This window comes from Ranitomeya imitator, chromosome 1, assembly GCF_032444005.1.
Source record: "Ranitomeya imitator isolate aRanImi1 chromosome 1, aRanImi1.pri, whole genome shotgun sequence".
In the NCBI taxonomy this organism is placed as follows: Eukaryota; Metazoa; Chordata; class Amphibia; order Anura; family Dendrobatidae; genus Ranitomeya; species Ranitomeya imitator.
The window spans coordinates 201,468,558-201,480,511 of record NC_091282.1 but is presented as its reverse complement, the minus strand read 5'-3'; positions in this window follow the sequence as shown (position 1 = coordinate 201,480,511).

The following is an 11,954-nucleotide window of genomic DNA, read 5'->3' as shown; positions in this document are numbered from 1 at the left end:
GCGTAAGTGACAAATTGCTGTGCCATGAGGCTGTGGCACTTCATGCCACAGCAATTTGTTACTTACACCATTCCTTTCCGGCGCCATTGTCTTGCTCCTCTTGGTGCCGGAATCGGCGCCTGCGCAGTCCGCGCTTACCGGCGCCATTTTCTTGAAGACACACAGCAGTGTGTCTTCAAGAAAATGGCGCCGGAAAGCGCGGACTGCGCTGGCGCCGATTCCGGCACCAGGAGGAGCAAGACAATGGCGCCGGAAAGGAATGGCGTAAGTAACAAATTGCTGTGCCATGAGGCTGTGGCACTTCATGCCACAGCTATTTGTTACTTACGCCACCTGATGGGGGTCATAAACCTTTTTGGAGCAGCGTATGGGGCATATGGATGGGAGCAGCACATGACAGAACGGGGGCGCAGGATGGGAGCAGCACATGACAGAACGGGGGCGCAGGATGGGAGCAGCACATGTCAGAATGGGGGAGCAGGATGGCAGCAGCACATGACAGAACGGGGGCGCAGGATGGGAGCAGCACATGACAGAATAGGGCAGCACATGACAGATCGGGGGTGCAGGATGGCAGCAGCACATGACAGAATGGGGGTGCAGGATGGGAGCAGCACATGACAGAACGGGGGTGCAGGATGGCAGCAGCACATGACAGAACGGGGGCGCAGGGTGGGAGCAGCATATGTCAGAACGGGGGCGCAGGATGGCAGCAGCACATGACAGCGGGGGCGCAGGATGGGAGCAGCACATGACAGAACGGGGGTGTAGGATGGCAGCAGCACATGACAACGGGGGCGCAGGATGGGAGCAGCACATGACAGAACGGGGGTGTAGGATGGCAGCAGCACATGACAACGGGGGCGCAGGATGGGAGCAGCACATGACAGAACGGGGGTGTAGGATGGCAGCAGCACATGACAGAACGGGGGCCCAGGATGGGAGCAGCACATGACAACGGGGGCGCAGGATGGGAGCAGCACATGACAGAACGGGGGCGCAGGATGGGAGCAGCACATGACAGAACGGGGGTGTAGGATGGCAGCAGCACATGACAACGGGGGTGCAGGATGGCAGCAGCACATGACAGAACGGGGGCGCAGGGTGGGAGCAGCATATGTCAGAACGGGGGCGCAGGATGGCAGCAGCACATGACAACGGGGGCGCAGGATGGGAGCAGCACATGACAGAACGGGGGCGCAGGATGGCAGCAGCACATGACAACGGGGGCGCAGGATGGGAGCAGCACATGACAGAACGGGGGTGTAGGATGGCAGCAGCACATGACAACGGGGGCGCAGGATGGGAGCAGCACATGACAGAACGGGGGTGTAGGATGGCAGCAGCACATGACAACGGGGGCGCAGGATGGGAGCAGCACATGACAGAACGGGGGCGCAGGATGGCAGCAGCACATGACAACGGGGGTGCAGGATGGGAGCAGCACATGACAGAACGGGGGCGCAGGATGGCAGCAGCACATGACAGAACGGGGGTGCAGGATGGCAGCAGCACATGACAGAACGGGGGTGCAGGATGGAAGCAGCACATAACAGAACGGGGGCGCAGGATGGGAGCAGCACATGACAGAACGGGGGCGCAGGATGGGAGCAGCACATGACAGAACGGGGGCGCAGGATGGAAGCAGCACATGACAGAACGGGGGCGCAGGATGGGAGCAGCACATGACAGGATGGGGACGCAGGATGGGAGCAGCCAGTGACAGAATGGAGGCGCAGGATGGGTGCAGCACATGTCAGAATGGAGGCGCAGGATGGGTGCAGCACATGTCAGAATGGAGGCGCAGGATGGGTGCAGCACATGTCAGAATGGGGGCGCAGGATGGGAGCAGCACATGTCAGAATGGGGGCGCAGGATGGGAACAGCACATGACAAAATGGGGGCGCAGGATGGGTGCAGCACATGACAGGATGGGGACGCAGGATGGAGCAGCACATGACAGGATGGGGGCGCAGGATGGGAGCAGCACATGACAGAATGGGGGCGCAGGATGGGTGCAGCACATGACAGGATGGGGATGCAGGATGGAGCAGCACATGACAGGATGGGGGCGCAGGATGGAGCAGCTCATGACAGGATGGGGACGCAGGATGGAGCAGCACATGACAGGATGGGGACGCAGGATGGAGCAGCACATACCAGGATGGAGACCATATACCAATATAAATGCTCGCCACCCGGGAGTAGAACGGGTTCAATAGCTAGTTATTATATACTTATATAATTAAAAATATTATTTTTTTATTTTTAGTCTCCATGGAGAAGACAGTATGTTGCAACATTTCAGTATTGCAGTAAATAGTAAACATCACCATATACTACATAGCCAAGGCTGTGGCTGGATTTCATAGGACCACCAAGATGGCAATACCTAATGCATACCCAAAGGGATGTCCCACTGGGATCAGATCTTACCACTTAAATGCCACAAGTAGAGCAGTTTCCTTATGACTTGTTACTTAGCCACTGGATACTGATCTGTCATATATTTTGCTGGACATTGGTGGACTCCTGATGATGAGCAATTCTGTCCTATATGAGATTTAACTGATATCTGATACAGCTGAAAATAAAATCTGGAAGGTTTTGCAATTGGAAAGCTAAATTATTAAAACTGCAGCAGTTTTCCATTTGTCAGTGGAAAAATGAATTGTGTGCATGAGATTCATGAAGTTTTTCCCCATTTGTAAGAAGTGGTAGATTGGTAAAGTCTATGCACTAAGTACTACTGCAAATAACAAACACAAGTCCTTTTCAGGGTTACATATTTTCTTTTCCCTTTTAATAACTATCAAAAATTAGAAGGAATATGTATTAGACACAAAGAAGAGCCTCATATATATTCTATTAAAATTGTTAGGTAGTGGGACTCCGAGACTCATAAGGCCAATGTAGAAAGTGCAGGGACTGCCAAAAATTAGAAGGAGGAACAGCAATAGCCCCTGAAAGAGATGTAGAGGAGTTACTCAGAAAACCTTTTTTCCCAATTTTAAGGAGTGGGACTCCTAGACTGGTAAACCCTCTGCACTGTGTTCTGGAGAGGAAAAACAATTATCCCTGGGGGTATACATTGTGAGGTAAATAAATAACAAAAGACTGACTGGAACATCCAAGCTAGTGTGAATAAATGCAAACTTAGAAGCAGCTACCTCCATATTTTTTGTACATTGTGAGGTAGTAAGGAAAATCATATATGAGGGTCATTATGTGTCACCAAGGATGTGCATAGACTCATACTGAACCCACTGGAGAGCATTGTAATTACAGCCATATATACAGTGCCTTGCGAAAGTATTCGGCTCCCTGGAACTTTTCAACCTTTTCCCACATATCATGCTTCAAACATAAAGATACGATACCAAATGTAAATTTTTGGTGAAGAATCAACAACAAGTGGAACACAATTGTGAAGTTGAACGAAATTTATTGGTTATTTTAAACTGTTTTGGAAATTCAAAAACTGAAAAGTGGGGCATGGAATATTATTCGGCCCCTTTACTTTCAGTGCAGCAAACTCACTCCAGAAGTTCATTGTGGATCTCTGAATGATCCACTGTTGTTCTAAATGCCTAATGATGATAAATATAATCCACCTGTGTGTAATCAAGTCTCCGTATAAATGCACCTACTCTGTGATAGTGTCCGGGTTCTGTTTGAAGCACAGAGAGCATCATGAAGACCAAGGAACACAACAGGCAGGTCTGTGATACTGTTATGGAGAAGTTTAAAGCTGGATTTGGATACAAAATGATTTCCAAATCGTTAAACATCCCAAGGAGCACTGTGCAAGCGATCATATTGAAATGGAAGGACTATCATACCATTGCAAATCTACCAAGACTCGGCTGTCCCTCTAAACTTTCATCCAAACAAGGAGAAGACTGATCAGAGATGTAGACAAGAGGCCTATGATCACTCTGGATGAACTGCAGAGATCTACAGCTGAGGTGGGACAGTCTGTTCATAAGACAACAATCAGTCGTACACTGCACAAATCTGGCCTTTACGGAAAAGTGGCAAGAAGAAAGACATTTCTCAAAGATATCCATAAAAAGTGTCCTTTAAAGTTTGCAACAAGCCACCTGGGAGAAACACCAAACATGTGGAAGAAGGTGCTCTGGTCAGATGAAACCAATATCGAACTTTTTGGCAACAATGCCAAACGATATGTTTGGCGTAAAGGCAACACAGATCATCACCCTGAACACACCATCCCCACTGTCGAACATGGTGGTGGCAGCATCATGGTTTGGGCCTGCTTTTCTTCAGCAGGGACAGGGAAGATGGATAAATTGATGGGAAGATGGATGGAGCCAAATACAGGACCATTCTTGAAGAAAACCTGTTTGAGTCTGCAAAAGACCTGAGACTGGGATGGAGATTTGTCTTCCAACAAGACAATAATCCCAAACATAAAGCAAAATCTACAATGGAATGGTTCACAAATAAACGTATCCAGGTGTTAGAATGGCCAAGTCAAAGTCCAGACCTCAATCCAATTGAGAATCTGTGGAAAGAGCTGAAAACTGCTGTTCACAAACGATCTCCATCAAACCTCACTGAGCTCGAGCTGTTTGCCAAGGAAGAATGGGCAAGAATTTCAGTCTCTCGATGTACAAAACTGATAGAGACATACCCCAAGCGACTTGCAGCTGTAATCGCAGCAAAAGGTGGTGCAACAAAGTATTAAGTTAAAGGGACCAAATAATATTGCATGCCCCTGTCACGGATCCCTTCTCTGTGGGGTCACTTATTCATCACGTGCCTGCTCTCACACGTGACTTGGGGTTGTGCCTGCAAGGGTTAATCTATCTCCCCACTCTCAGTCCCAGCATTCAACCTCTGTCCTATGCTGTAATGGGAGCATAAATCACACACCAACCCAGGCCACACACCCGATCATACGCGCTGCCACCACTCATCGAATACACGGGTGATGAGTCCCGGAACTAACAATAATACTAATAAAAATATGTCTATCGCTCATAAGGCTCACACACCTTTAGGCTATGGATTCATTTAGAACATTCAAGGTTCAACTTGTTAAAGTTTTATGCTTTAATAGCAAAAAGTTCAATGCTTACAATAAGAAAAAGGTATAAAAATATGATAATAAAAAGACATACAACTTAAGCAAAACAGTGTCAAAATAAACAGGAGAAACTTAAAGAAATTACCTAACTGGTAGTCTGCTTTCTGCTCCCTGAGGGAAGGAAGAATGTAACATAGTAACATAGTTAGTAAGGCCGAAAAAAGACATTTGTCCATCCAGTTCAGCCTATATTCCATCATAATAAATCCCCAGATCTACGTCCTTCTACAGAACCTAATTGTATGATACAATATTGTTCTGCTCCAGGAAGACATCCAGGCCTCTCTTGAACCCCTCGACTGAGTTCGCCATCACCACCTCCTCAGGCAAGCAATTCCAGATTCTCACTGCCCTAACAGTAAAGAATCCTCTTCTATGTTGGTGGAAAAACCTTCTCTCCTCCAGACGCAAAGAATGCCCCCTTGTGCCCGTCACCTTCCTTGGTATAAACAGATCCTCAGCGAGATATTTGTATTGTCCCCTTATATACTTATACATGGTTATTAGATCGCCCCTCAGTCGTCATTTTTCTAGACTAAATAATCCTAATTTCGCTAATCTATCTGGGTATTGTAGTTCTCCCATCCCCTTTATTAATTTTGTTGCCCTCCTTTGTACTCTCTCTAGTTCCATTATATCTTTCCTGAGCACCGGTGCCCAAAACTGGACACAGTACTCCATGTGCGGTCTAACTAGGGATTTGTACAGAGGCAGTATAATGCTCTCATCATGTGTATCCAGACCTCTTTTAATGCACCCCATGATCCTGTTTGCCTTGGCAGCTGCTGCCTGGCACTGGCTGCTCCAGGTAAGTTTATCATTAATATAAACATAAAGCACCAACCCATTTCCTCAAATCAAGAATGAGTCACACTCCAAATAAGCTATAAACATATTGACCATAGAGTCATTCAACTCAGTCACGAAGTGTTTTGAATATTAAAACCAAACCTTTATTCACAAATAAACAAAACAATACAAAACATTAAAACAGTGCCTCAAAATCAGACTACACATTGTGTCAAGGTAAGCGGCGGGAACTGCAGATATATTATATCCAATATAGATTTAAATAGTCACAAAACCGATGTTTCTTCATAAATAATATCACAATCATATAGTGACATTAATAAAATTGCTCACACATCTATTCATGGTAAGTGCTTAATTGTTAACAGTGGCAGTGCACTAGAAATAATAGCTCATGGGCCACCAGTGGTCCACTAAAAAGAGAAAATACTCTAGACCCCGGGTCTATCCATTCCTACAAATATACAAATCAACAGAGATTGTCAAATATTGCACATGTCCCAAAATATTGGTAAAATCCAGGGCCAAAAGCTCCTGCCATCAAAGGAACACCTCTGAGCAAAAACAATGCTATTAGCACCGGCCATACCGATAGCACCCCTGTCCTATGACCACCTACACATACAAGATAATGGGCAATCTGCCCAATACATATTACCTGAATGAGCTCGCAGTTCCCCAGCCTCGTGGCACGCTATCGCTTGACAACCCCGACGCGCGTTTCGCACTCGCTTCCTCCTGGGGCCCTGGATTTTACCAATATTTTGGGACATGTGCAATATTTGACAATCTCTGTTGATTTGTATATTTGTAGGAATGGATAGACCCGGGGTCTAGAGTATTTTCTCTTTTTAGTGGACCACTGGTGGCCCATGAGCTATTATTTCTAGTGCACTGCCACTGTTAACAATTAAGCACTTACCATGAATAGATGTGTGAGCAATTTTATTAATGTCACTATATGATTGTGATATTATTTATGAAGAAACATCGGTTTTGTGACTATTTAAATCTATATTGGATATAATATATCTGCAGTTCCCGCCGCTTACCTTGACACAATGTGTAGTCTGATTTTGAGGCACTGTTTTAATGTTTTGTATTGTTTTGTTTATTTGTGAATAAAGGTTTGGTTTTAATATTCAAAACACTTCGTGACTGAGTTGAATGACTCTATGGTCAATATGTTTAAAGTTTATCATTAACTAGGATCCCCAAGTCCTTCTCCCTGTCAGATTTACCCAGTGGTTTCCCGTTCAGTGTGTAATGGTGATATTGATTCCTTCTTCCCATGTGTATAACCTTACATTTATCATTGTTAAACCTCATCTGCCACCTTTCAGCCCAAGTTTCCAACTTATCCAGATCCATCTGCAGCAGAATACTATCTTCTCTTGTATTTACTGCTTTACATAGTTTTGTATCATCTGCAAATATTGATATTTTACTGTGTAAACCTTCTACCAGATCATTAATGAATATGTTGAAGAGAACAGGTCCCAATACTGACCCCTGCGGTACCCCACTGGTCACAGCGACCCAGTTAGAGACTATACCATTTATAACCACCCTCTGCTTCTATCACTAAGCCAGTTACTAACCCATTTACACACAATTTCCCCCAGACCAAGCATTCTCATTTTGTGTACCAACCTCTTGTGCGGCACGGTATCAAATGCTTTGGAAAAATCGAGATATACCACGTCCAATGACTCACCGTGGTCCAGCCTATAGCTTACCTCTTCATAAAAACTGATTAGATTGGTTTGACAGGAGCGATTTCTCATAAACCCATGCTGATATGGAGTTAAACAGTTATTCTCATTGAGATAATCCAGAATAACATCCCTCAGAAACCCTTCAAATATTTTACCAACAATAGAGGTTAGACTTACTGGCCTATAATTTCCAGGTTCACTTTTAGAGCCCTTTTTGAATATTGGCACCACATTTGCTATGCGCCAATCCTGCGGAACAGACCCTGTCGCTATAGAGTCCCTAAAAATAAGAAATAATGGTTTATCTATTACATTACTTAGTTCTCTTAGTACTCATGGGTGTATGCCATCCGGACCCGGAGATTTATCTATTTTAATCTTATTTAGCCGGTTTCGCACCTCTTCTTGGGTTAGATTGGTGACCCTTAATATAGGGTTTTCATTGTTTCTTGGGATTTCACCTAGCATTTCATTTTCCACCGTGAATACCGTGGAGAAGAAGGTGTTTAATATGTTAGCTTTTTCCTCGTCATCTACAACCATTCTTTCCTCACTATTTTTTAATGTAGTTGGTGGAACACATCAGCTTCTCAGGCTGCCCTCACATGTGAACACAATTCTCTGTCTGCAGCCTAAATTTAAAACTTTGTTCTGAGGTCAGGTTTCTAGACCGGCCTCCCAGGTTAATATCATAATTGTGGTCTGTTTGATTGGGCCACGGCCGCTCTACTAATGAATATATATTATTTTCCTCTGGAGACAACGTGTGAGATGGTTCCTAGGGCTAGCTAACACTCAGGCCGCAATTAGCGTCTCCCCTCCAAGACCTGGAAGGTGCCAAATGTTGCTTTTCTTCTCGGCCCTAGCTAGCGCACCTGGTGAGATACAGAGACAATATTTCTAATAGTCCCAAGGAAGTACCTATTTACACCTAGGTGCGACTTGCCTTCAGGACAGATGTTACATTATCACTAGTCACACATATAACCCTAGACATATGTCCCTACACACATATAGATATATATATATATATATACACATATTTCACCACACCTCCCTCCTTATGAACGTGCATGGGGGTTGACTTACAGGTCAGGTCCCGAGCACGTATCTGGTTCTGCCCCATCTTGGCGAGATAGGCCATCGGCATTGCCATGATCAACTCCCTTCTTGTGCTGAATTGTGAAATCATATTGCTGTATCAAACTCCATCTAAGCAATTTCCCATTGTCCCCAACTACTCTGTGGAGCCAACTCAATGGGTTATGATCTGTGATCACGGTGAAGTTGCGCCCATAGAGGTATTGTTGCAGCTTCTGCAGAGCCCACACAATTGCCAAACTTTCTTTTTCAATTGTGGCATAAGCCACTTCTCTGGGCAGGAGTTTCCTGCTTAGGTACAGACGTCTACTTAGTTCCATGATGGTGAGGTACGATGCTTTAGCTAGCTGCTCTAACAGCTCATCTATCCTCGGCAGGGGGCAGACCTCACATGTAGTATGTACATTTAATTCCCTGTAGTCTACACGGAACCGGGTAGTACGGTCCTTTTTTGGGACAAGAACCACAGACGAGGCCCAGGCTGTTATGTTTGCTAATGACAGGTGTTATGAAGGCAATCCAGAAACACAGTGTGCTTAGCGATCAGAGCGCACACAGTGATCTGACAAATACCCAAAAATACAAGAACGAGCTCTGAGACGTGGAAACTCTGTAGACTGCACACCTAATCCTATCCTAAACACAACTAAAAGCGGCTGTGGATTGCGCCTAACAACTACCTAGGCAACTCGGCACAGCCTAAGAAACTAGCTAGCCTGAAGATAGAAAAATAGGCCTGACTTGCCCCAGAGAAATTCCCCAAAGGAAAAGGCAGCCCCCCACATATAATGACTGTGAGTAAGAAGAAAAGACAAAACGTAGGGATGAAATAGATTCAGCAAAGTGGGGCCCGATATTCTAGGACAGAGCGAGGACAGTAAAGCGAACTTTGCAGTCTACAAAAAACCCTAAAGCAAAACCACGCAAAGGGGGCAAAAAAAACCCACCGTGCCGAACTAACGGCACGGCGGTACACCCTTTGCGTCTCAGAGCTTCCAGCAAAACAAAAGACAAGCTGGACAGAAAAAAAGCAACAAAAAAGCAAAAAGCACTTAGCTATACAGAGCAGCAGGTCACAGGAACAATCAGGAGAAGCTCAGATCCAACACTGAAACATTGACAAGGAGCAAGGATAGCAGCATCAGGCGGAGTAAGTAATGAAGCAGTTAACAAGCTCACCAGAACACCTGAGGGAGGAAGCTCAGAAGCTGCAGTACCACTTGTGACCACATGAGTGAATTCAGCCACAGAATTCACAACAGTACCCCCCCCTTGAGGAGGGGTCACCGAACCCTCACCAGAGCCCCCAGGCCGACCAGGATGAGCCGCATGAAAGGCACGAACAAGATCGGAAGCATGAACATCAGAGGCAAAAACCCAGGAATTATCTTCCTGAGCATAACCCTTCCATTTAACCAGATACTGGAGTTTCCGTCTAGAAACACGAGAATCCAAAATCTTCTCCACAATATACTCCAATTCCCCCTCCACCAAAACCGGGGCAGGAGGCTCAACAGATGGAACCATAGGTGCCACGTATCTCCGCAACAACGACCTATGGAATACATTATGTATGGAAAAGGAGTCTGGGAGGGTCAAACGAAAAGACACAGGATTGAGAACCTCAGAAATCCTATACGGACCAATAAAACGAGGTTTAAATTTAGGAGAGGAAACCTTCATAGGAATATGACGAGAAGATAACCAAACCAGATCCCCAACACGAAGTCGGGGACCCACACGGCGTCTGCGATTAGCGAAAAGTTGAGCTTTCTCCTGGGACAAGATCAAATTGTCCACTACCTGAGTCCAGATCTGCTGCAACCTATCCACCACAGAATCCACACCAGGACAGTCCGAAGACTCAACCTGTCCTGAAGAGAAACGAGGATGGAACCCAGAATTGCAAAAAAATGGAGAAACCAAGGTAGCCGAGCTGGCCCGATTATTAAGGGCGAACTCAGCCAACGGCAAAAAGGACACCCAATCATCCTGGTCTGCAGAAACAAAACATCTCAGATATGTTTCCAAGGTCTGATTGGTTCGTTCGGTCTGGCCATTAGTCTGAGGATGGAAAGCCGAGGAAAAGGATAGGTCAATGCCCATCCTACCACAAAAGGCTCGCCAAAACCTTGAAACAAACTGGGAACCTCTGTCAGAAACAATATTCTCAGGAATGCCATGCAACCGAACCACATGCTGAAAGAACAAAGGTACCAAATCAGAGGAGGAAGGCAATTTAGCCAGGGGCACCAGATGGACCATTTTAGAAAAGCGATCACAGACCACCCAAATGACTGACATCTTTTGAGAAACGGGAAGGTCAGAAATGAAATCCATCGAAATATGTGTCCAAGGCCTCTTTGGGACCGGCAAGGGCAAAAGCAACCCACTGGCACGAGAACAGCAGGGCTTAGCCCTAGCACAAATCCCACAGGACTGCACAAAAGTACGTACATCCCGTGACAGAGATGGCCACCAGAAGGATCTAGCCACTAACTCTCTGGTACCAAAGATTCCAGGATGACCAGCCAACACCGAACAATGAAGTTCAGAGATAAGTTTATTAGTCCACCTATCAGGGACGAACAGTTTCTCTGCTGGACAACGATCAGGTTTATTCGCCTGAAATTTTTGCAGCACCCGCCGCAAATCAGGGGAGATGGCAGACACAATGACTCCTTCCTTGAGGATACCCGCTGGCTCAGATAAACCCGGAGAGTCGGGCACAAAACTCCTAGACAGAGCATCCGCCTTCACATTTTTAGAGCCCGGAAGGTACGAAATCACAAAGTCGAAGCGGGCAAAAAATAACGACCAATGGGCCTGTCTAGGATTCAAGCGCTTGGCAGACTCGAGATAAGTCAAGTTCTTATGATCAGTCAATACCACCACGCGATGCTTAGCTCCTTCAAGCCAATGACGCCACTCCTCGAATGCCCACTTCATGGCCAGCAACTCTCGATTGCCCACATCATAATTACGCTCAGCGGGCGAAAACTTCCTGGAAAAGAAAGCACATGGTTTCATCACTGAGCAATCAGAACCTCTCTGTGACAAAACCGCCCCTGCTCCAATCTCAGAAGCATCAACCTCGACCTGGAACGGAAGAGAAACATCTGGCTGACACAACACAGGGGCAGAACAAAAACGACGCTTCAACTCCTGAAAAGCTTCCACAGCAGCAGAAGACCAATTAACCAAATCAGCAC